This window comes from Panicum hallii, chromosome 2, assembly GCF_002211085.1.
Source record: "Panicum hallii strain FIL2 chromosome 2, PHallii_v3.1, whole genome shotgun sequence".
Lineage (NCBI taxonomy): Eukaryota > Viridiplantae > Streptophyta > Magnoliopsida > Poales > Poaceae > Panicum > Panicum hallii.
The window spans coordinates 17,021,306-17,042,461 of NC_038043.1; positions in this window are offsets into that span (position 1 = coordinate 17,021,306).

A 21,156-nucleotide genomic window follows, 5' to 3' on the forward strand; every position below is an offset into this window, starting at 1 on the left:
GGTATACTTAGCCCATAACTAGACCATGAAGGCTTTGTAAAGGTTTAGGGTTTAGCTTTTGCTGAAAAAGCAACAAAGAGTAGGTCCTTAATTTCATAATTTAGCTTTCAAATTCTAGTTTCATTAACCATTCTAGGTAAGCACCTATAACTAATCAAGCAAGGTAGAGCCTCTTTAAAGCACATCTCAGTATTACTCCTCATAAGATTTCTCTTGTTACTCTATGTGGCAGGAGTATTAAGCAGTCTTAATCTTCGCGAGAAACGGACGATTCTGAATCGAATTCCAACCCTTGCAAGGTAAACCTAACTCACACGCTTGGAACACCAACAGGTCGTTCTGAAGCAACCGTTTGCCTTTCATTCCGGATCGTGGAACAAAGCCACCACAAGCGACTGCAGGACCATACGCACATCCAATGTGCAGGACATACGTCTGTAGCGCGACTACATGACCGTATTCCCGTCTGCTCTGCAGAACGTACTCCCACAGTCGGTGCGTGTAAACATAAAATAAAAGTCGAGTGGTGGGGGATGAGTCCACTCGTCGGGCCGATTGGTTACTAGGCTTACCGCTTACCATATTTCACGGTATGTGGCTAGTACTTTCAAACGCTTAACTGCCACTACCACAAACTGCGACCTTAACCAAATTCATCAACACAGACGGGGTATCCTTCTTTTCCATGATACTGCACACAACCCCGTCCGTCATCCTTATAGTGATTGTAGGATCGGAAACAACCAATTCCTATATCGCGCGAGTGACAGGAAATCACTCAACTTCTACTGGTCCTATTAGCATAGCATTAGTCGGATTCAGTTTCTAATATTTAGTACATTGGTTCGTAGGACTTCATTTCCGGGGTCTTCAGAGATCTCCACTTCGGGTTCCGGGAGAATCTGATAGTCTCCGTCGGCGAGAAGCGTCGACTGTGGCAGAACCAACCTGAATTATACCGACTCAAGTACGCGAGTCCTCACCGAAGGGCTACCTCGCACTTCAAACGGTATAAAACCATTGGTCTGTCGGGTAACGTCCCGATAAACCACCGAACTCAGGATCCAACAAGGTACCTCACACGAAGGTGAGTCCAGAGATACAATGCCAAAATATCTTACACCACAGGTAGTTACATTACAACAATGTACAAAACATCATTTACCACAGAGAAGAGATTATTACAAGACAGGTTTTAGTTTTTAGTCAAAGCAGCGGAATTTGAAAAGCGTAACCATTATACACATCGTCATTACAGATATTATGCTAGCCCTGGCATAATATCACTCGGCGGAATCGGTGTTGGCCGGGGACGGATCCCATTCCACGGACCAACCATCAGGCAAAGGGTAGGGCCACGGTGTAATGAATGCTGGCTCATCAGAAGGATTACCTGAATTAAATCAACAAAAGCAAGGCTGAGTATACTAATACTCAGCAAGACTTACCCGGAATTGGGTATACCTTAGCCCATAACTATACTCATGAAGGCTTTTAGCTTTAGGTAGAGTTTTCAGCTGAAAAGTAACAAAGAGTAGATCCTTATTTCCAACTTTTAGCTTTCAGGTTCTAGTTGATTAACCATTCTAGGTAAGCACCTATAACTAATCAAGCATGGTAAAATCTTTAATCAAGCACCATCTTTGATAATCATAAAGTTGCTCTTGTTACTCTATGTGGTAAAGGGAATAAGCAGTCTCATACATCGTGAGAGGCGGACGATTCTGAATCGAGGTTCAACCTTGCAAGGTAAACCTAACACACACGCTTGGAACACCACAGGGTAATTCCGAAGCAACCGTTTGCCTTTCATTCCGACTCGTGGATCAGTGCCACCACAAGCGACTGCAGGTCATACGCACATCCAAAGTGCAGGACGTACGTCTGTAGCGCGACTACAAAACCCGTACTCCTGGTTGCCCAGCAACACGTATGCCTACACGTCGAACAAAGTAACCAAAAGAAGCAAATACATGTGGTGGGTGGTATGTCCACTCCTCGGGCCGATCGGTTACTAGGCTTACCGCTTACCATATTTCACGGCATGTGGCTAGTACTTTCAAACGCTTAACCACCGCTACCACACACTGCGACCTTATCAATTTCATCAAAACAGACGGGGTATCATCTTGACCATGATACCTCATAAAACTCCCGTCCGTCATCCTTATAGTGATAACAGGAATGTAAACATTACAACTCCTATATATCGCGCGAGTAACAGGAAATCACTCGACTTCTACCGGTCCTATAAGCAGAGCAGCTATTCGGACTCAAGTTCTAGTGTTCAATACATAGGTTCCTGGAATTATGCAACTAAGGTTTACAAACAACTCCTAAGAACTTAATGCATAAAGATATACATAAATAGTATAGGTTGCAGTGTAATAAAGTAGGGGTTATGTCCGGGGCTTGCCTTCGCTAGCAGGGTTGGGGTTAGTCAAACTAGTTTCTTCCGAACCTTGGTTCGGGGCTTCAGAGAAATCCGCGACGAGAGTCCCGGGGTCTTCAGAATAACCTCCTTCTTGTTCCGGGATCAGCTGATAATCCCCGTCAGCGAGCGTGGTCGAGTCTATATGAGATGCAGAGTTATAAATCATGGAATACATGTATTTTATATTTAATTCACAATAAAGTTGCAATCCAACTTAAAGAAAATTACATTACGACGATAATCTAACTACCCCGTACTGGGCAGTCATTTATCGAGTACTAATTAAACTAACTAGTCTCGTTAGGCAACCGGGGTGCGTTACCCTAAACATCCAATTTAACTAGATTGGGTAGTGTATCTAATTACCTTAAGCAACACTACACACACTTAGCAATTCCTATTTATTTTATTAGCTAAACATTGTAATTAACCTTTGGTTATTACTTAATTATGGCTAATTTGAATTAATTAACCAAATCTTAAATTAAGATAAATAATTAATATTTATGAAAATTATTATGGGTGGGTTTTATTGTAATTTTACTCTAAAGGTTCTAAGCCACAAAACTAAATAAGATTAACATTGAAATTTCAAGATATAATAGTAATTGGAGTTTTATACTAAAACTAGGGTTTTTATACAACAATTAGGGTTCACAATTTAAGAACATCATAAACTACTTAAGTCTAGTATTCTAGAAAAGTTCCATAAATTTTCATGCATTCTAATTATTATTTATGATTTATCTTGAAATCTAAGTTTGAATTTATAACTCAGATTAAATTAGGTTTTTGTTTCTCAAATTTTTATGTTATATTACACTCATAAAGACTAGACTATAGTAAAAATTTCATCCCTACATATGCATAGATACTTCTGAAATTAAATTGCCAAGCTTTTGTTAACTTATAACAAAAGTAATCAAATACTCTAGCTAGAGAGCTGATCTAGGCCTCAAGAATTTACACAGAGCTATTTACATTACCTACAACACATGCTCCAAAAACTAACAGCAACAAAGCTATGGATCACAAGATTTAATTAATGCATGTTTTTACTAGCATTTAAAATACAGAACAAACTATGTACTTTCATGGTATGGTGATAAAATAAAAGTTGCAGAGCTTATCATAAGGTTTCTAACCCAACCAATTTCGTATTTTTCTGATTTTTCTACTGTTTTCTATGCATTTTCAAAGTTCACAGCAAAGATCTCAAATGAGATTTACAAAACAGCCCCTAGCTTTAGCACAAAACCCCCTGAAACTTCACTGTCTTCTCCAATGGAGTCCCTGGCCGTAGTCAAAGAGGGGCGGCGGCATTTGACTGGCCAAATCCGTGATGCTCGGGTCGCAATAGTGGGGGAGAAGAGGGGGATTAGCGAGAGGAGATCGGGGGCTACCTCGGGAGGGGCTCGATTAGGCTTCTAGGGTCGTGTAGAGGTCTGCCCGCGGAGAGCAGATGGCCGGCGGCGGGGAAAAGCTTGACGGCGGCGCTCCGGGCGAGTTGGGCTACACGGTTCTGGTCCAATAGCTTCAGTGGACTAAGAGACAGCTTCCAGTAGTGGTGGTTCGGGCGGAGGAGGGTTGCAGGAGCGGGCCCGCGGTGGCGCCGAGCTTGCCGGGATTGGGGAAGAACGGCGACGGCGTTCCGGTGTCTAGGAGCAAGGAAACGACTAGCTAAGGGGAGGAATGGGTTGAGGAGATTCTTGCGGTACTAATGCGCCCACAAGATAGAGCTCCGGGGGTCTCTATTGCTCCCTCCACGCGGCGGGGCGGCGAGCAGGGAAATGCCGGCGCTCAGGTGGTGCTGGCAGTACCAGCACGCCGTGGCACACGGTAGAAGTGCCAGCGCCGGGGATTAGGAGCGGTGGTAGAGCTGTGAAGCGACGCGTGGAAGAAAATTTAGCAGGAGGTGGTGCTCGGGCTGTTGTGCCGGCGATGAGCGGCGGAAGCAGAGACAGAACAGAGAGGAACAGAGAGGAAGCATGCGTGACAGAGGAGGAAGAAGGCAGTCAGGGTCAGAAGGACTGATTTGCAAATCTAGAAACTTCCAGGGACTCCTCTGTAAAGGAAAAATTCCTGTTGATACAAAAGCCTAGTGAGAAAAGTGTCTAAAGCAAAGTTGTAGAGAATTTCAAATCCTACAAGAATGCTTTAAGGTTCAAGTTCAAAATCTCAAAGAATATAGTTTTATTTTAAACTTTACAACACAATTCAAATTATAGACTTTGTCATGTAATTCAAACAAATTGCTTTAATGCTTAGGGTCTTTTTGCAAGTTTTCCTGCAGTCATCATTACTAGTTCTTTTTACACTTTAGTCCTTAGGTAAAACTAAGTTTTACTTTTATCTTTTTACCATTTCACATGTAAATCCTTATATGTTTGTATTAATTACACAAAGGTCCTTAATTTCATATAAAGTCTATTTCCCTTAGTGTTTAATTAACCTTTGCTCTTTTCTTTTCTATAGCCAACTGAAATTTGACACTTATGCACATTTTCACACACTTGCACATAAGAATTTATAAAATTCATAATTTATAAATATACCCTTATTGCTTTGTACAAGTTGTATACACTATATCCTGCTTACATATATTATACCCAAACTTAACATCTAATTGTCTAACTACCTGGATATCACATCGACTCTACATGCGATGTAAATAATACAGTTTATACAATGCATGGACTTTTATTCTATTTCACAATAAAGTTGCAATCCAATGAATTTAACATTACATACTAGGAAACAACACAATTGTCCTTTACTGGGCAGTCATTTATTGGGTATTAATTAAACCACTTAGTTACATTAATTAACATGATTGTTTACCCTATACATTTAAACTACTGCATAAGGTAGCATATTTAATTATCTTAAATAATTAAATTAATTACATTTAACACCTTTATTTATTTGACTAGCTAATTATCTTTAATAATCCTAGGTTATTATTTAATATGGATCTACTTATCAAGTTCTATTTATTTTAGATGTTCTACACCTGATCATGGGTTGAGAATTTGTAGACATGCTACACTACTCAAGAGTAACACCTCAAAATATTCTCATAATTTTTCATGAATAAAAACTAGCATAAATAAATTATCTTTGAAAACAAGCAAAAATCCATAACTTGGTGTATAGCCTATTATTAATCCTAATACTTTTACTATGGATTACACATGCAAAAAGGAAGTTATGGTATAAATTTCAAATACAAATACTAACAGAAACATCCTTAATTAAAATCTAAGCATTTCATAAACATATAACAAAGGTACTCGAATTTCTAAGTAATTGAGTAGTAAAGAACTCAAAATGTTTACAGAGAGGTACACATGGAACATACAATCTAGGTTCCAAAATTCAGCCACAACACATGCATATAACATGAGATACAAATAAAACACTCATTTCCTAGTATTTAATTTACATCAGAAACTACACACATACAACTCAAACATACTATATAAAAGTAGTCGAATATAACTTAAGGATTCAAACAAAACTAGTTTGGAATTTTTCTGAATTTTCTACAATTTTCTACATATTTTTGAAGTTCACAGCTTTTGAATGGGGGGGGGCTCTGGAATCTTGCAGCTAGACCCTTAGAACTTTTGAAATCATCACAAATAAGCCCTTGGCTCATCGGGGAAGAAGGGGCAGAGCCGTTGCCGGCCAAATTCCAGCGAGGGTCAGCATTGGGGGTGGAGAAGGGCTGGCCTACGGGCACCAGGAGCTCACGGCGCATCCATGGGTGGGCTTGGGAGGAAGAGGGGATGACCGGAGGTGAGGTTCCCATGGCGACCGAGGCGGCGGCGGAGAGGAGCTCATCAGCGAGGGGCTTTCCGGTGAGGAGGGTGGCAAAGCTCGGGCCTAATTGCTGCAGCAGGACGAGGGGAAGCTGTTGGGGTGGTCGGATTGGGCGGAGAAAGGGCGGAGGTAGAGGCTCGACGGCGACAGGAGCTTACCGGCGAGGAGGGGATCGACGGCGAGGTAGTTCCGGTGGAGGTCCGGCCATGGGGGGTGGCTTGGGAGCGTCAGTGAGGTGAGGAGGAGCTTCCCAGGGGGTTGTGGTGGTGCGGGGAGAACTGGGGTGGGCTGCCCACGGCGAACAGGAGGGCGCCGGAGTTTAGGGAGGGGGCGGCGGTGGCGTTCGGTGCTCGGTGTGTGCGCGGCAAAGGGAAACGAGAGGAACGAGAAGGGCTGGAACCAAAGGAGCTCACGGTATCTAAGGCTGGGTGAGGGAAGGGAGGAGACATCGGCATTTGCCACGGTGGTGGCGAGCTGTCACTCGGCGGGAGCTCGGGCAGGAGAGGAGAGGGGCGTGGCAAGCGCGCGGGAGACCAGAAGAGGGGAGCTAGAGCGGCGCTTGGGCTGGGGAACGACGCGTGGAGATGAAGAACAGCAGGAGGTGGCGAGGGGCGGCCGAAAAAGGCAGGCGGCAGCGCAGCAGTAGAGGAGCAGAGGAGGTGCCAAAGGAGGAAGAAGAGGGGAGGGGGTCCGAAGGACCTCGTTGGACTTTGCAAAAACCTCATGGACTCCTCTATAAACTGGATTTTCCCACTGATCCAAAGCTCTAATGAGGAAATGACCAAAATAGAAGTTGTAGAGTTTTTTAAATCCTACAACTTTGCTTTAGGGTTCAAGTTCAAAAACCTAAAGCACAATGCTTTATTTTACCATTTTGCACTCAAATTAAACTTAAATAAGTTTTGTCCTTATCAAGGTAAATTTCTTATAACTTTGGGCCTAATTGCAAGTATTTATGACATTTCATGATAACTTTCACCTTTTTACATTTTGAACCTTGGTAAATTTGGATGTTACTTTTATACTTCAACTAATTTACATAAAAGGACTTATACTTTCATAAATTTACACAAATACTCTTATTTTCGTAACTTTGCTCAATTTTCACACAATTTAATCCACACCAAACATTCTTCCTATTGGCTTGCTCTATTTAACACCTAGGGTGCCACAGATCGTGACTCGGTCTATGCAATTCGGCCACTAATCTTCAGGAGGCCAACAACTCTAAGTCCCTCTCCACATTGGAGAAGGACTTGGACACTTTACTCCAACTCGGAAAGCCTGAAGCCACTGCACGTCGGGGGGCTGCGGGTTGTTTTGGTAACAACAATCTGATGATCACCTCCACTCCAGAGGGGCATTTCGTGCATTGGAAGGGCATGAAACTCTCTGATCTACTTGAGGCCGAAGACTGACTGGTGGCACACCTTGAGTCCTTGCCTTTTCAGAAGGCAGGCCATTAGCCACCGTGGCAGAGGAGTCGACTGAGCTAGTCGAAGCCAGCTTTGATGAGCTCATTTCACGCCAGGTGCTGATGGTGGAAGAGGGCGAGGATGATGGCGACTTGCCCATCGTCGAATTTTATGCAATATCTGAAGATGAGGCCACAGCCAACGCCGGTGATGAAAATGATGCCGATCATGAGGCATGGAGGGCCAGGAACAGAGCTCGCACAGCCTGGTGTCGGTGTTTTACCGGCTGCCCACTGAAGGGTATACCCGCGATGGTAAGTTTAGGTTGGGAGACGCCAAGATCAGGAACTCGAAGATGCAAGGAACATATAGTTTAGAAAGGTTCGGGCTGCGATGTGCGTAATACCCTACGTCCTGTATGGTGGTTTGTATTGCCTTAGGTGTTGATTTTTTTTTGAGGGGGTCCCAGCCCAACCCTTATATATCCGGGAGGACAGGGTTACATGAATTCTAGTCCAATACTAGCCAAGGAATCGTACTCGAGTACAACTCGAGTAGTTTCCTTCTGTACCGACTAGTCCTACTTCGCATACGAGTAGAGTACAACACAGATAAGGTAAAGGACAAGTCCTATCCTCTAATCTTGTATGAACTACGTTATGTACATAGTCTCGTAGTCCCGGGTCTGACAAGCCCCCGAGCTCTTCATAGCTGAGTACTACAGGCTCCTCGAGTACTTTCAAAGTAGTCTTCGGCTTCTTTTGAAGCTCCGTCTTGAAGTTCTTCTCCGAGTACTTTCTTGGCTGCATCGAAGCTATGAGGTGCTCATGTCCCGAAATTACTTCCTTGGAATGGTGTGTGATTGAAAAATCGCACTCCATATGGAGTAGCCCCCGAGCCTTATGTTGAATCGGAGAATCAGGCTGAGGATCACATTAGTCTTGAATCTTCCTTACTTACTTTTCAAATAAATTTGAAAAATAAGTAGTCGATGCCACGAATCCCGCAGCCCCTGAGCCTTGAATCCAAATCTCTCAGGTTTGGAAATAAGGATCCAAAGGTCATGGCATGCCGTGAAAAAATATTCCCGTGATAAATAATTGGTGTGATGGTGCAGATGATGGAAGTTAGATCTGGAATTCGAAAAACCCCTTTTTTGGGACAATTAACCCTGAAAAAAATGATTAATCGAATATTTTATCTAAAAAATCCACCAAACGACCCCTCAGCTTTGGAATATTCCCTGAGACGGCTCTTCAACTTTGAAACAGTAAACCTGTAATCAACCGCTGGTTATTTAACCTATGACATTCAAGTATTTAGGGTTAAAACATACTAGATTCTAGTATAAAGTGTGTATGTTTGATCTTTTGTATGTGTGCTAAAACTTTAATGCAAAAGTAAAAGGATCTTTTAGTAATTTTGGAAAATTTAGGTCCTTTGGTGCAAAATGGGTGAGAATGGGAGGTAAAATCAAAACATATAAGGTTGTTTTGCAAAAAAGTCAAGAACTTACTTTTAAACTGCAAATAGAGGTGAAACTGCCCAAAGGATGCAAGTGTAGTGTAGATTTTAAATAGGATTTCTTTAAAGTTTAAAACTTTGCCAAGTTTTAAAGTTAATTCAAATCCTTAGCTCTTTTGCAACTAAACCTTAAAGCAAAGTTATAGATCTTGTTGAACTCTACACTTTTGCTTTTGGGCACATTTCCATTTGAGCTATGGTTTGAAAGTTAACTAGGCTTTACAGTGGAGTCCCTGCAATTTTGGGAAATTGCAGCTAGGTCCCCCGTCGTCTACCTCCAGTCCCCCTCTCTCTGTTTCTGCTCGCGCCCGTGACCCGCCGCCCTCGCCGGCCATGTGCCGAGCACCAGCTGCCCCCGCGCCGCTTCCCTCTACGCCACGTGCCACCCCGCAGCACCCGCGCTGCCGCTCCCCACCCCGCGCTGGCCCTCTCCTCGTTGCTCCACGTCGCGCCACCGCCGCCCGAGCCTCCACACGTGCCGCCGGCTTGCCAGCAGCAACTCTCGCCCGCCATGCCTCTTTCTCGACTTGAAGTACATCCTAGAGCTCCCCACGAACTCACTCTTGCACTCACACACGTGCATTTCCACTGCCTTTCGCTTTCCCGAGCTCCACACCTCGTTAGAGCCTCGCCGCTGCCTCAGCTCACCGTCGACAGCCGCCGCTACCGCTTCCCACCCCCGATCCAGTGCTCCAGCAGCACCGCCGTGACCCACTGAAGCTCACAAGCCCGCCCAATTTCGTTCTCCCGCGCTAGATCGCCTGAACCACTACGCCGGTGAGCTCGAGCTTCCGCCGCCACTCGGCCTCGCCGTCGTCCCAACGATCTACTACCTGTTAGCCCCGGCCAAGCACACCACCAGCACCACATCATCACGTAGAAGCTTCCCAACTAATTCCCCGCTGCCCTGCAGCACTCTGGCCGTTGGAACGCCGACGCCACCCCTCCGAGCTCCGCCGCCCGTCTCTATTCGCCGTCGACCCGCCGCTTCGGCCCTTCTCTTCCCCAACACCGACCACCCCCGTGACCGCCGTGAGTTCCTGAACCTTTCCCCTCACTTTCCCCTGGCCGGAATTTGATCGCCACCGATCGGCTTCCCTGCGTAGCCCGGCCAAGGACCCAATTGCAAGGATTTGAATCTTTCCAGGGGCCTTTCTGTAGAAAATCAGTACCCCCTCTCTAATTCAAATCAGCCAACTTGTAAAATCCATAGGAATTTGTAGAAAAATTCAAAAATTACCAAACCAGTTTTGTTGTGTTCCAGAAATTTAGCTCTACAACTTTTGTTACTAAAGTGCAGTATGAAAAAAAAATTTTAGAGTTATTTTAAAGATTAGCAAAAGGGTATCTTGAGTATAAATTATGCATATTAGCTCTATTGCTTGTGAGTTTTGGTGAGTAGCTAGTTTAGGGTATGAGTGAGCTTTTGTAAAAATTTCATCTACAGTAATGAACCCTAGCTTGAATTAATTTAAACTTATGCAAATCAAGCTTGAAATGGTTTAAATTTATTCAAGCATGTTACTAAGGTTTTCATACTTAGATCTTTTTACCATGTGAGGTTCTGCAATAAATTAGTTCATAGTAAATCTTTCAAAAATTTATAACACTATTTTGCTTAAGAATTGAATTTAAACTTGACATTTGAATTAAATTCAAATGCTTTAGTGTTTTTTTAGAAAATTATGAAAAATTCATAGTAAGCTCATCCATTAGGAATAAGCTTACTCACAAAAATACAAGACCATAGCCTTTATAGATTTCAAAATAAAAATTAAACTTGTTAACTTAATTCAATTAAATCAATTAATTTGATAATTGAATCAAAGTACACATGGTGGATTTGAATTCAAACTTCCTGCCTTATGAAAATATGTTTATCAACTGGTTGGATTGCAACTTTATCATAAAGTAAAATTCTTAACTCAAGAACCATCTAATTTAAATCATTGCATATCATATAGAGTCAATGACACTCGACGACGGAGACTACGAGCTAGTCTCGGAACACGAGCAAGGGTTTTTTGAAGATCCTGCGAACATCACCGAGGTTATAACTGAAGCCTCGAACCAAAGTTCGGAAGTCTTTGACATCACTGACCCTAGCCCCGCTCAAGAAGGCAAGCTGTGACTGTTCAAGTACTTGTAAGCTAGGTTAGTGTGAAGTATGTGCTTATTAGTATAAAGCTCGTGTGTGTTCATGTGAAGCTTTTAAAATTTAAATGTAAGTAAATGGGGTATTTCTATAATTACAGAAAAACTAGGGTTGCTTTTGTAAAATGTATTTGGATGGAGGTAACTTCAAAATAGGTGAAGGGTGGTTTTACAAACACATTTTTCTTACTTTACCCCCTGTAAAAAAAGTGTATTTACCCAAAAGTTTCATTTGAAATGTATGTGTTGATTTGTGTGAAATTGAGTGAAGTTTGTGAAAATAAGGACCTAGGTATAATTATTCAAAAGTATGAGCTCTTTGATGCACACAGTTGAATTAAAAAAGTAAGTTTCAAAGTTACTAAGGGCTAAAGTGTAAAAAGGTGCAAGTCATCATGACATATCATAAATGCTTGCAATTAGGTCAAGTCATCATGACATGTCATAGATGCTTGCCATTGGGTCAAGTCATCATGACATGTCATAAATGGTTGCACTTAGGTCCTAAATGTTATGAAATTTACACCCTTTAGGACAAAAAGATTATAATTTTGATTTTAGTCCAAGGTTTTAAATTAACACTTCATTCTTTGAGTTTTTGAATTTAAACTCTAAAACAAAGTTGTAGGATTTGAAAAGTTACACAACTTTTATTTTAAACACTTTTTCATTTGAACTCTAGAACAATGGTTAAATTCTTCTTTATACCTAGGTCCCTGTATTTTCTGAATTTGTGCACAGGTCCTTGGGAAAATTCCCTTTCTTCTTCCTCTCTGTTTTCGCTCTGCTCTGCCGCCGCCGCTGTCACCTGTGCCGTGCCCCTGCCCTCCTCCTCCTCCTACTTAAGCCCGTAAACAAGTGCCAGCATACCCTCCTTTGCTCTCTTGCTCTCGCCCTCCTCTTCCTTTCCTTCCTTCTTCTGCTTCTTCGAACAGAACCACCCGCCGCCATGGCCGCCCGTGGGGACTTCCCCTCCGGCCATCTTCCTCCCAAGCTGACCCCCAAAATCGCTTGCCCCCAGCCCCTTGAAGCTCCTCAACCCGTCCCCCATCAACCCCGCTCGCCGGAGCGTCGCTGCTATGGCTGCACGGGTACTGTCACCGCCGCTGGCCCTTCTCCGGCCACCCCGGCTTCAACCGAGCCCATCCAAAGGTAGCTCTCGTGTCCCTCATGCTCCCCCGCCTCTCCCTCGCCGCCGGGAAGCACCCCATCGCCGGAATCGAGCTCCCTGAGCTTTCTCTGTTCCAAAAATCACGATCAGGGACTCCACACAACAATAGGAAGAATTCCAGGGGCCTATCTACACAACCCATGACTCAGATAAATAGTGTCACGGTGGACCTTCTTGAAATTTGTGGCTGAAACTTTGAAAAATCATAGTAAATCATAGAAAAATGGTAAAAATGTGAAACCAGTTGGGTTTGAATCCTTGGGTTAAATACTGCAACTTTTGTTTTATGATCATGAGATGAATCTGTGTATTTTGTGCTGTGATTTATTAGTAGAAAATGGATGCTTTAATTAGATCTTTTGATTCACAACTGTGCTATAGCTGAACTTTGAAACATAAGTTGTGCATGTCTTGAATAGCTCTGTGTAAAATTTTCAGGGCCAGATCTATTGTTTAGCTATGATGTTTGAATATTTTTTATGTATGTTGATGAAAACCTCATAAATTAATTCCAGATGCATCTGTTCATGTTTGTAATTTAAAATTTAACCTTAGCATACTTTCAACATGTTTAGTTCATGATAAAATTTTGAGAGTCAGAAACCTAGTGTAACTGAAGGTATGAATATAGGCTTAGATTTAAAGGAAATTCATGAACAATAGTTCTGGTTCATGAATAATTATGATGATATGCTGGAATGTTACTCTTGTACAGTAGAACATGTCCATAAATTTTGAACCCCAGATCTAGTATAGAACTATAATTATAAATGTATCTTAATCATTTACTGTGTGTTCTTGTTTGGCATAGTTCCTGTTTAAATAAAATCCTGATAAATTTACAGTAAATGTAATTAGACTAAAGCAATGTTTAATAATTTTTATAGCCTTAGTTTTAAAGTGCATTGCTCTATAAAATTCATTTAAGTTTTACATGTTGTTTATTTAAATCATTTATTTTGATTAATCTATTGCATAAAGATGTTAAGAGTAATTAGTTTGTTTGCTTAAGATAACCAAGTATACTACCTAATGTATTTAGTCTAGATGTTTAGGGTAATCAACCCTGTTACCTAATGTAACTAAACAATTTAGATAATACCCGATAAATGAATGCCCAGTAAAAGAGTGAATAACATGTTTGATAAATAGAATATCTTTCGTGTTGCATTGTTAATAAGTTTGGTAGTGTTAGCTCATATTTTTGTGATAGAGATCTGTGATGTTTAGTTAATCCTTTCACACAAGTGCTCATGTCCCTGCAATCAGAACATTGTCCTTGTCTTGATTGCAGTCTCCTTAAGGTCCTTTTCGTATAAGGATCCTTGTTAGTTCGTGTGTATCTGCTGCTTAGCTAATACATCTCTGTAGCTATGCTTCAGCATCAGCTATTAGCTCAGCCGCTAAGTATCCGTTTCAATTGAATCTATGATGTTTCATTGTAACGGCTGTCAGCCGATGCAATTCATTTGATATGCTTCTACCATCGGCTGGTTAGCCGATACGGTTGTTATGTTTCTAATATCGGCTATTGCCGATACAATTCTTAAGATAACCAAGTATACTACCTAATGTATTTAGTCTAGATGTTTAGGGTAATCAACCCTGTTACCTAATGTAACTAAACAGTTTAGATAATACCCGATAAATGAATGCCCAGTAAAAGAGTGAATAACATGTTTGATAAATAGAATATCTTTCGTGTTGCATTGTTAATAAGTTTGGTAGTGTTAGCTCATATTTTTGTGATAGAGATCTGTGATGTTTAGTTAATCCTTTCACACGAGTGCTCATGTCCCTGCAATCAGAACATTGTCCTTGTCTTGATTGCAGTCTCCTTAAGGTCCTTTTCGTATAAGGATCCTTGTTAGTTCGTGTGTATCTGCTGCTTAGCTAATACATCTCTGTAGCTATGCTTCAGCATCAGTTATTAGCTCAGCCGCTAAGTATCCGTTTCAATTGAATCTATGATGTTTCATTGTAATGGCTGTCAGCCGATGCAATTCATTTGATATGCTTCTACCATCGGCTGGTTAGCCGATACGGTTGTTATGTTTCTAATATCGGCTACTGCCGATACAATTCTTTTGTTCTATCCTACATCGGCTACACATAGTCGATATATCGGAGATGTACACACGATCTTAGGGTTCTTGCTATCAGCTGATCCAAACCAATTCTGGTCATTTTCTATAACGGCCAGATATAACCAATCCATTTTAGTTACCCTTCTCTGTCAGCACACTTATACCAGCCGATTTATCGACTGAGATATTGGCCACACACCCCTTTAGCTATATACCTATAGGACACACACCTATCGCCCATATGCCTTTTGGCTATGCATCCGTAGGACACCCATCAGCTGTATGCCCATCAACCTCACGCCCTCTTTAGCTACCCGTCTATCAACACCAGCCCATCGGCCACATTCTCTTTAGTCTAGTTCCATGTTTGTAGTCTCATCGGCTTAAGTACGATGTTAATGTCCTGTTCCACCTGGTTCTTGTAACGGATCCAGTTTAGATGGCCCCATCGGCTAGATGTCAATCGATTGTTTTACCGACGTAATCAAGCCGATACAACCACACCTAGTTACCTAGAATAACACTTAAGCACATCTTCGTTAGGCACAGTTATTACAGAGTAGGACAATCAGCTACACGGCTGATATGACCCAGTAAATATAGGAAAACATTAAGGGTGAAAACCAGCTACACAGCTGACCCACCAATCGGCTGAATACGCCAAGACACAGATCATACGGATGCATAGTTTGACTAGTCTACCAATACACCATCGGCTAGTTACTCGCACTAATCGACTAGCATGCTGATTCACAGATCGACTAGAACACGTACGCAAATCGGCTCAGCCGATGTTCACACAATCAACTAGTTTTGTTAAAGCATAGATCGGCTATGCCGATACGCATGCGATTGGCTAAGTACGCCGATACTCACACAGATCAGTTAAGACACAGCTGCTTTAGGAAACACCCCTTTTGCTAAAGTAATCGATGCTTTCATCGATCAATTAGGAAATCGATGCACCTATCAATCGGCTACACAGGCCAAAGTACGCAACCCTAGATCAGTAAGATAGCACAGTAGACACGCCTCTGTTAGGCACGACCAAAGCACATCAATCGGCTAAACCTGATGCACCCTCATCGACTAAGGCAAGCCGATACACCAACCATCATTTAGGCAAAAACGTGCTGATAACTAGATCTAATCAGTAAGATCCTTTCTTGTTCTAGCCTTGAAACACTGTACCTTTAATATTCCTACCTCTATCAGCCATTTTAACCTTAGGTGAAACCAAATCGGTTAATCTCTTCTGCTCATATACAGAAGCTACTCATGCTGATTTCTCTTCTAAACAGAAATCAGCAGATTTCGTAATGCTGTGTTGATAGTTCTCTCCTTTGCCAATTCTATCGGCTGAACCCTGTTGTTTTCAATCGGCTCTGTGGTAACCTTCAACAAATAGCTGATTTTAATCAGTTGTCCAACTAAAGCTCTACCCAAGTTAGTTTCTGATCTTTTTGATTGTTATGTGAGTAGTATGTTAAATGAGTGTTGGATTGCAACTTTATCGTGAAGTGAAATAGCTTCATGTGCACACATTGAATGTGATGTTTGCATTGCATGTAGATACGACTACTTTCACAGACGATACCTATGAAATCTCCCAGGAGTCTGCAGAGGATGTTTCTGAAGACCATGTGAACGTTGTTGCAAGATTCTCTGAAGGCCCGAACCCAGGTTCGGAAGATCTTAACTTTACTGACTCCAGCCCCACCAGCAAAGGCAAGCCCCGGTGCATAACCCAGTATTTAATTTACTACACTTTTATACCTATATATATATATTGTATGGTGCATTAAGTCTAGGAGTGAAAATGGAACCCTAGATGCATAAATCCTAGGAATCCAATGTATTGTACCTGAGTCCTTATCGCATAGATGCTTTGCTAATAGGACCGGTAGAAGCCGAGTGATTTTCTATCACTCGCGCGATATAGGAGCTGCATGTTTACTATTTTTCAATCACTATAAGGATGATGGACAGGGTCATGTGTAGTATCATGACCTGGAGATTTACCCTGTCTATTTTATAAAAGTTGATAAGGTTGCAGTGTGTGGTAGTGGTGGCTAAGCGTTTGAAAGTACTAGCCACATGCCGCTAAATATGGTAAAGCGGTAAGCCTAGTAACCAATCGGCCCGAGGAGTGGACATACCTCCCACCACTCGTAATTTGGTTTTTCTCACGCATCGACGTGCGGGAGTACGTTCCGCACAGCGGATAGGAGTACGGTCATGTAGTCGCGCTATAGACGTATGTCCTGCACAATTGGTGTGCGTACGGTCCTACAATCGCTTGTGGTGGCCCTGTTCCACGAGTCGGAATGAAAGGCAAACGGTTGCTTCGGAGCTATCGTTGGATGTTCCAAGCGTGTGAGTTAGGTTTGCCTTGCAAGGTTATGAAATTCGATTCAGAATCGTCCGTTTCTCGCGGAGATTGAGACTGCTTATTCCTTCTGCCACATAGAGTAAGAACAGTAACCATTATGGAATAACTTGGATGGATGTTAATCTCTACATTGTTTGTTTAGTAAAGGTGCTAACCTAGAATAATTAATGAAACTAGAACCTGACAGCTAAAATATGGAAATAGTTCATATTCTTTGTTGCTTTTCAGCTGAAATTAAACCCAGAACCATTTCAAGCCCTCATGAGTCTAGTTACATGGCTAAGTATATCATAAAACGGGTAAGCCTTGCTGAGTATTAGTATACTCAGCCTTGCTAGTTATATGTTTTTCAGGTAATGTCTTTGAAGACCCTATTTTTTCCCTGTCTTGACCCTGTGCTCTTCTAGATGGTTGGTCCGTGGAATGGGATCCGTCCCCAGCCAACACTGATGATACCGAGTGATGTCGTGCTCGGGCTTAGCATGACATCCGTCTTGACAACGTGCTGTAAATCGTCGTGTTTGTTTTCCACTGCCAAGATCCTTAACTTTAACGGTTTGTAATAATTTTACTAAATTTGGAACTTAGTACTACTTTTGGAAACTCTCGTAATGTAATTTCCTGTAATGTAAAATATGATGGTGACTGTATCTCTGGACTCACCTTCGTGTGAGGTAACTTTATTCGATCTCGGAAGTTAGGTGGTTTCATCGGGACTCTACCCGACAGGCCAAGGGGTTACACCGTTTGAAGTACGTTGGAGCCCTTGAGAGAGGACTTGCGTATTTGAGCCGGTGTAATTCAGGTTGGTTCTGGCACACAAGCCCCGATGCATAACCCAATATTTCCAATTATTACACTTATACAGTTTATTACTTATATCTATGCATTACGTCTAGGAATTGAAATGGAACCCTAGATGCATGAGTCCTAGAAACCTTTGTATTGAGCCTGAGTCCATATCGAATAGATGCTCTGCTAATAGGACCGGCAGAAGTCGAGTGATTTCCTGTCACTCGCGCGATATAGGAGTTGCATATTTACGATTCTGCAATCACTACAAGGATGACGGACGGAGTCATGTGCAATATCATGATTTGGAAAGGTTACCCTGTCTGTGTTAATAAAAGTTGATAAGGTCGCAGTGTTTGGTAGCTGTGGTTAAGCGTTTGAAAGTACTAGCCATATGTCGTGAAATATGGAAAGCGGTAAGCCTAGTAACCAATCGGCCCGAGGAGTGGACATACCTCCCACCACTCGTAATTTGGTTTTTCACACGCACCAACGTGCGGGAGTACGTTCCGCGCAGCGGACAGGAGTACGGTCATGTAGTCTCGCTACAGACGTATGTCCTGCACATTGGTTGTGCGTATGGTCCTACAGTCGCTTGTGGTGGCCCTGATCCACGAGTCGGAATGAAAGGCAAACGGTTGCTTTGGAACAATCGTTGGATGTTCCAAGCGTGTGAGTTAGGTTTACCCTTGCAAGGTTTGGAAATTCGATTCGGAATCGTCCGCTTTCTCGCGGAGATTGAGACTGCTTATTCCTTCTACCACATAGAGTAAGAACAGCAACGAATGTTGAAATAATCTTGATGGATGCTAATCTCTACCTTGCTTGTCTAGTATAGGTGCTTACCGAGAATGGTTAATGCAACTAGAAGCTGAAAGCTAAAATATGAAAGTTAGATCATACTCTTTGTTGCTTTTCAGCTAAAATTAAACCCAGAACCATTACAAGCCATCATAAGTCTAGTTACATGGCTAAGTATACCATGACACGGGTAAGTCTTGCTGAGTATTAGCATACTCAGTCTTGCTAGTCAATTTTTCAGGTATGACCGGTGTAAACCAAGCGGATAGTCCAGCCTGGCCATTTTCTGTTCCGTTTGGCTGGTCCGTGGAGTGGGATCCGTCCCCGGCTGGCAACGACCCTCGGAATGATGCCATCTTTCGGGCTGAGCGTGGTGTCAACTTTCGCAATGTGTGTAGTCGCGAGCTAATTTTTCTTTCGCTGTTACTCTGGCACAAGCTTGTTTAGCTTGTTGTTTTAAACAATGTCTGTTCAAGTTACTTTACATTTTGAAACCAGTTTGTAATAATGTTTAATTATTCTATGGACTAAAAGTTTGTGAGCTGTGGTGTGATTGTAAACTCGCCTTCGTGCGAGGTAAACCTACTTCGATCCTGTTGAACCGTGGTTGTATCGGGCGGTGACTCGACAGACCAATGGTTTGTTCCGTTTGAAGTGCGTTGAGTTATGATCACCTGTATAGCGATGACTAGCGCGCTTGAGCCGGAATAATTCAGGTGGTTCTGCCACATAACCTCGAGGTAACGCCAGGTAAAATCCGTGTTTCCAATCTTCAATCCGCCAAGAAATTTCCAAATCCCCAATCAGAGCCGCGCTCCACCTTCACCCCCTTGGAGAACCCCCAAACTATCCAAATCTCTCCGCCCCTTTCTCCGCAGCCCCCGAGCAACTCGTGGCAAGCAGATCTAGAGTCGTAGCCACCATTTGGAGAGTGGACATACAGTAAGTGCTCTAACAATGAACTCATGAATCTTGTTTCCGAAGGTTTGCTTCAGGAGAAAAGTCTTATCAACTGGCGCCCCTCTTTTCGCGAACCTCTTCCTATGAAAAATGTGGACGAAATTATCTCATTTTACCATTTTGCTGAACGGGGTTTGGCCCTCCCCTCTTGCTCTTTCTTCTGGGGCCTTCTTTACTTCTACAGGCTTGAGCTCCATCACCTCAACCCGAATTTGATTTGCCACATTGCTATCTTCATTCACTTTTGCGAAGCTTTTCTTGGAATCGAACCCCATTAGGTTCCTTTTTGCTTTTTTTTCGGGTAAAACCGCAACCCACTTCCAAAAATCCATCCGTTGTAGGGGGCGCCGGCATCCAGCTTAGACAACAAGCCAGCGATAGGTACATTTCCTACAAATTCCCCTCCAACATTCCTGGATGGAAGAGCCATTGGTTCTACATTGGAAACCATGCCCCCCAGCTTCCTGAAAAATCCGGAAAACCCCATGTTGTGAGGCTAGAGTGGAACACCAAACTCTCTAGAGGATACATGGACCAAGTCGACAAGTTGCTAGCCATCATAGCAGCCCATAAAGAAATAGGAGTGACCGGAGCATCCGTGATGTTTTCCTTCTTCAAACGCCGGATCCAGCCAATCCAACAGCGCCATACGCTAGGCTTCGAGTACATGGGTATCGGTGTTTAACCGGCTGCCCATCGAGGGATATACCCAAGGTGGTAAGTTTTGGGTGAGGGGATGCCGAGATCAAGAACTCGAAGGTGCAAGGAACACAAAACTTAGACAGGTTTGGGCCGCAAGATGCGTAATACCCTACGTCCTGAATGGTGGTTTGTATTGCCTTAGGTATAGAATGACCTAGATATCTTGTTTTTAGAGGGGTCCCTGTCCTCTCTTATATATCCGAGAGGCTAGGGTTACAAAGATACTAACCAACACCAGCTAAGAAATTGTACCAGAACATACCTCGAGTAGATTCCCTCTGTATCGGTTAGCTCTATCTCCTATTTAAACAGGATAAATAAGAGACAAACGAGATAAATAAGAGATAAGACGGGCTTAATCTCTTAAACCTCTTTAAACTACGTTATGTACACAGCCCCGTGGCCCCGGGTCTGACAAGCCCCCAAGTTCTTCGTAGCTGAGTACTGCAGGCTTATCGAGTACTTTCGAAGTACTCTTCGGCTTCTTTTGAAGCTCCGTCTTGAAGTCCTTCATGTACCTACTTGGCTGCATCGAAGCTATGAGGTGCTCATGCCCCGAATTTTATTTCTGTTATGGTGTGCGATTAAAAAATCGCACTCCATATGGAGTAGCCCCCGAGCCTTAGGTTGAATCGGAGAATCAGGCTGAGGGTCACATTAGTCTTGAATCCTCCTTACTTACTCTTTCAATTAAATTTGAAAAAATAAGTAGCCGAAGTCACGTATCCCGCAGCCCCCGAGCCTTGAATCCAGCTCCCCTAAATTTGAAGATAAGGATCCAAAAGCCGTGGCATGCAGGCTAAAAATGTGTAACGCCCCGAAAATTTCAAACCTAAACTACGCGTTAAAAGTATCCTGACAGAAAATTTATTCGTCGACCCTCTCCGTTTCACCGCCAC